Source organism: Rhinopithecus bieti, unplaced genomic scaffold (assembly GCF_001698545.2).
Source record: "Rhinopithecus bieti isolate Rb0 unplaced genomic scaffold, ASM169854v2 scaffold_10589, whole genome shotgun sequence".
Taxonomy (NCBI): Eukaryota; Metazoa; Chordata; class Mammalia; order Primates; family Cercopithecidae; genus Rhinopithecus; species Rhinopithecus bieti.
This window is the reverse complement of record NW_016807065.1, coordinates 2538267-2544216: the sequence shown is the minus strand read 5'-3', so window position 1 is coordinate 2544216 and position 5950 is coordinate 2538267. Positions and strand designations below refer to the sequence as shown.

Genomic DNA, 5950 nt, shown 5'->3' with positions numbered 1-5950 from the left:
GGAGGCTGAGACAGGAGAATGGCGTGAACCCGGGAGGCGGAGCTTGCAGTGAGCTGAGAGCCGGCCACAGCACTCCAGCCTGGGCGGCAGAGCAAGACTCCGTCTCAAAAAAAAAATAAAAATAAAAATAAAAAAATAAAAAATAAAAAATAAAAAAAACTAGCTGGGCGCGGAGGCGGGAGCCTGTAGTCCCAGCTACTCGGGAGGCTGAGGCAGGAGAATGGCGTGAATCCGGGAGGCGGAACTTGCAGTGAGCTGAGATCCGGCCGCTGCACTCCAGCCCGAGAGACAGAGTGAGACTCCGTCTCAAAAAAAAAATAAAAATAAAAATAAAAAAATAAAAAATAAAAAATAAAAAAAACTAGCTGGGCGCGGAGGCGGGAGCCTGTAATCCCAGCTACACGGGAGGCTGAGGCAGGAGAATGGCTTGAAACCGGAAGGTGGAAGTTGCAGTGAGCCATCATGCCACTGCACTGCAGCCTGGGCAACAAGAGTGAAACCCTGTCTCAAAAAAAAAAAAAAAATTATCCTATGAGATCCTTCCCCCAAGTCCATTTCCCACCATGACCTGGCTGCTGTTCTCAAACACACCACACTGTCCCTGCCCCAGAACCTTTGCACCTGCTGTTCCCATCACCTGCAATGCTGTGCCTTGCAAGCTATTGTACTCCTTCCTTCTTCCCTTCCCCAGCTCAGAGAGGCCCCTGCTTTACTTCCTTGTGGTATCCCTACTTAGGGTGCTTTCTTTCTGGTTCTTTTCTGGTACTGAGGAATGATTCTCATTCTAGATTTGGCAGGTTGCTTCCTCTCTCCCCATCCCTGCCCCGATGTTTACCCTATAAATGGGTTAGAGCCACATGCTCTATTGGAATAAGGGTCAGTTGTAGCCAGAATAATATCGTGCTGGTGGGGCCAGGTACTTCCTGGTACATCCCATCAGGTGGTCCATAATGTCATGTCACTACAACTGATAGGTGGGTTTGGGGAACGTCCCGGGTCTCCAGTAACTGCCCACATAAAGATGTTAGCAGGAGCCAGGACCAGTGGCTCACGCCTGTAGTTCCCAGCACTTTGGGAGGCCAAGGCAGGAGGATTACTTAGGCCCAGGAGTTTGAGACCAGCCTGGGCAACATAGCAAAACCCTGTCTCTACTAAAAATAAAATAAAGGCCGGTCACGGTGGCTCATACCTGCAATCCCAGCACTTTGGGAGGCTGAGATGGGCAGATGACTTGAGGTCAGGAGTTCAAGACCAGCCTGGTCAACATGGTGAAACTCCGTCTCTACTAAAAATACAAAAATTAACCAGGTGTGGTGGCACACACCTGTAATCCCAGCTACTCAGGAAGCTGAGGCAGGAGAATCACTTGAACCCAGGAGGCAGAGGTTGCAGTGAGCTGAGATCATGCCATTGCATTCCAGCCTGGGCAACAGAGTAAGACTTTGTCTCAATAAATACAATACAATAAAATAAAATAATTAACCAGTTGTGGCAGCAATTGCTCGTAGTCCCAGCTACTTGGGAGGCTGAGGTGGGAGGATTGCTTGAATCCAGGAGGTTGAGGCTGCAATGAGTTATGATCTCGGCACTGCACTCCAGCCTGGGCAATAGAGTGAGACCCTGTCTCATAAACGAAAAAGAAAAGAAAAGAAAAGAAAGTTGTTAGCAGCCATCAATTTTGTTGTTGTTTTTTGTTTTGAGATGGAGTTTCACTCTTGTTGCCCGGAATACTAAGTAATCGGCTTATTTAAATTTTATAAAAACTCTTCTTAAGGAAGGAGGGGTTAAAGTTTCTACTGAAAAGTTAATTGAATTATTTGAGGTTGTAGATCTTCTTTGCCCTTGGTTTCCGACTGAGGGAACTTTGGAACTTAAAGATTGGGACAAGATTGGCCAACAATTCAAAATTGCCCATGAAGGGGGACATTTTGTTCCACCCACTGTTTGGTCAATCTGGACTTCGGTTCACTCTGTCTTAGATTCCTTACAGACTCAGGTGGACAAAATGGAGACTGATCCCTCTTTCCTCTCCTCTGACGAAGTTGAGGAAGTGCTCAGTTCTCTTTCCCCTGAGGATACTACACAAATTGAAACCATAATTTCACAGGCAGACTTCCAGTCTGACATGCCACCGCCACCGCCATCTATGCCAGAGGCTACCGCAACCCCGTTGTTGCTTTATGATGATATTTTAACTGACCTGAATGAGCTTATTTCCCCCAACCAGCAAAACTCAGCTGAAACATATCAACAGCCATTGTGGCCAGACCCTCCTGCCTCTCCTCAACCTCTCAATGCTGCCGCTATGGAGACAGCGGATGAGATCAGGCAGCCCAAAAATGAGGCTATAAATTATGTTTCCATGCAGCCCAATACAGAGGCTCCGATATCTGAACAGTCCGGAGAGGAGGCTTTCCATTCTCGGCCCGGTAACGAGACTTTCAACCCTATCCCTCCACAGCCTGGTTCCTTTCTTACTACTCAGACTCGGCTAGAGTCACAGGCTCCCTTGAAGCCTGGTCCACAGTTGTCGTGGCAGCCTGGCTTTCAGGCCCATAAAAGACCTGCTCAGCAGGTAATCTGGTCTCATCCTGGCTTTCAGGTTCTCAACTCTCCCTCTATTCAAAATTCCCACCTTTTTTCTGCTCCTGGTTCGGTCGCTACTACTGTTATCGACACTACCATTGTCACTCATAGGCAACAAGTTACATACATCCCTGAAAATGATACTCCACTTATGAGGGCTATAGCTCAGGCAAGGGAATATGGGGATCCCAAAGCCTGGCAATTTCCTGTAATTTTACAACCTCCAGTACCTGCCACCTCAGCAGCACAAAATCACTCACAGCCTGTTGTTGATCCTGCTCAGCAGGCAGCTGACCCCGCAACTCTTCAAGATCAAGAGGCTGATAATCACGCCCCTCAGCCCGACAATCAGGCTGCTCAGGGAGATAATCAGGCTCCACAATTGCCTGCCGCTGGGACACAGCCAGTACCTGGCATTCCAGCTGTTCAGGCGGTAGTTCAACCCAACCCCATACATCCAGGTCAGGTTCAGATACGCCCTGCTACTTGGTAAAGTTTTTCTTTTAAATTCCTCAAAGATTTCAAGGAATCAGTAAAACAATATGGCACCAACTAGCCTTTTGTCCGTTCTACATAACAGAGGATAAACGTTTGGTGCCCCGCCCTATGACTGGGAAATTTTAGCAAAGTCAGTCTTGTCTAAATCTCAATATTTATAATTCAGGACTTGGTGGGCTGATGCTGTCCAGGAACGCATTCGTCTTCATCAGGGCTCCAATCCTCCTGTTAACATTATGGCTGACCAATTACTGGGAATGGGTCAGTGGACTGCAATTCGATACCAAACTATACTAAATGATGAGGTTATTAAACAACTGTGAAAATGTTGCTTAGATACTTGGACAAGATTCAGGATGATGGTAAACTATGCCCATCTTTCACTGCTGTCAGACAGGGGCAACACAAACCCTACCCAGACTTTATTGCTCGTCTCCAAGACGCGGCAGAAAAGGCTATCCAGGATAACCACGGCCAATGACTTATTGTAGAACTCACGGCTTATGAACAAGCAAATCCAGATTGTCAGGCGGCTATTTGCCCTGTCAAAGGCAAAATTCCACCGGGTGGTGATATACTCACCTCCTACATTAAAGACTGTGAAGGGGTGGGAGGAACTCTGCATACAGCAATGATTATGGCACAAGCTATGGCCTCTATTCGAATGCCTGGGCAATTCTCTGGTCAATGCTTTATATGCGGCCAGAAAGGACATATAAAAAGAGATTGCCCCCAGTGTACAGGTCGCTATTCTATACAACAACAACAAATTTTTCAGCAACCAAAAGCCCCACCTTCTACTTTATGTCCACGATGCCGAAAGGGAATTCACTGGGCTGCTCACTGCCATTCAAGATTTGATATTGATGGTAATCCTTCATGGCCTTTTAAGAGGGCATGATAAAAAATGGGGCATTCCCCAACTAAACGATGGGGCATTCCCCAACTCCCAGCCCCCGACGTCCGGCCAGACGGGAGTTTTCACAGTCCAATTCATTCAACCTCCACTCCAATTCCCACTTCAGCAATTTGTGCCACAGGATCTAATGGTTCAACATCCTGTACACCTGGCTCTGCCTTTTAAATAACAGTAGCAAATTAGTGAAAGTACTAAAAGTCTCTGATATGCAGAAATAATGGCGTAAGCCGTCTCTCTCTCCCTCCTCTCTTTCTCTCTGCCTCGGCTGCCAGGCAGGGAAGGGCCCCCTTTCCAGTGGTCATGTGACCCAGGTGATCTTACCTATCATTGGAGATGGCTCACACTCCTTACCCTGCCCCTTTATCTTGCATCCAATAAATATCAACGCAGCCTGGCATTCGGGGCCACTACCAGTCTCTGTGTCTTGGTGGTAGAGGTCCCCCAGGACCAGCTATCTTTTATCTTTTTGTCTTGTGTCTTTATTCCTACAATCTCTTATCTCCACATACCGGGAGAAAAACCCACCGACCTTGTGGGGCTGGACCCTACACACCCAGGAACGATTGCCATAATAATTATTATCTAATCTATTAGATATAGTAAAAATAAACTTATTACTAATTATTATCATTAATGATTCTGATTACTGGGTGAGAACAGTGGTGATCGCATGTATTTGTGTGCATTACAGGGTAAAAGTTCTCCTTCCTGTGGTGTGCAGGAGATTCTAGAATAGAAACTCATTGAAATAGTGAAAATATTTGTGGTCTTGAACCTGTTCCACTTAAAAATACATGAGGGAGGCCAGGTGCGGTGGCTCATGCCTATAATCCCAGCGTTTTGGGAGGCCAAGGGGCGGGTGGATGGATCACCTGAGGTCAGGAGTTCGAGACCAGCCTGGCCAACATGGTGAAACCTCGTCACTACTAAAAATAAATTAGCTGGGCATGGTGGCACACGCCTGTAATCCCAGCTACTCGGGAGGCTGAGGCAGGAGAATCACTTGAACCCGGCGGGGGGTGAAGATTGCAGTGGGCCGAGATCATGCCACTGCACTCCAGCCTGGGTGATACAGCAAGACTGCGTCTCAAAATAAGTAAATTAATTAATTAATTAATAAAAATACATGAGAGGACTGGTGCAGTGGCTCATGCTGGTAATATCAGCACTCTGGGAGGCTGAGGTGAAAGGATCATCTAAAGCTGGGAGTTTGAGACCAGCCTGGGCAATATAGCAAGACCCCTGCCTCTACAAAAAATGTAGCTGCACCTGGTGGTGCACACTCAGCTGCTCGAGAGGCTGAGGCAGGAGGATCACTTGAGTCTGGGAGGTGGAGGCTGCAATGAGGTGTGATTGCACCACTGCACTCCAGCCTGGGTGACAGAGCAAGACCTCACCTCCAAAAAAACACAACAAAAACATGAGATCCAAGGAAATTAAAGCTGCAGGCTGGGCCAGCAGCAGTGGTGGTGGGATGGTGAAGCCAGCGGCCCTGACAGAGAAATTGGGGACAAAGGAAGCAGTGCTGGAGACCTGCAGAGGAGGGTCCTGGCCCCAGACAGGAAAAGGAGGTGATGTAAGTCAATAAGGCAAGGAAATCTCGTGGAAATGAGTAAGGTATCAAAAAGAGGCCACCCAGAGGGAGACCCAGACACTGAGGGGAGCTTCCCTTTTTTTTTTTTTCTGTAAAGTTGCTCAAAAACCTTAAAACACAGTTGACCAACAGCTGCTGCCAAGAACATTGTGAAAAGGTTTCTGGGTAAGGAAATGGCCCTGAGAATGGGAAGGTTCCACTCTGGTGTGATCAGAGATGAGGTCTCCCGGGCTGGATAACAAAGTCCTGGCATATGGAGGCTCCATTTTGGGTGTCCTGCATTCTCTTCTTTTTTTCTTCTTCTTCTTCTTCTTCTTCTTCTTCTTCTTCTTCTTCTTCTTCTTCTTCTTCTT

At 47.3% G+C, this 5950-nt stretch overlaps 1 pseudogene; it reads left to right on the top strand.

Moving 5' to 3' along the window:
* The first annotated feature begins 2305 nt into the window (after positions 1 to 2305).
* Positions 2306 to 5950, top strand: part of LOC108534587 (ubiquitin-40S ribosomal protein S27a pseudogene) — a 13975-nt pseudogene continuing 10330 nt past the window's right edge.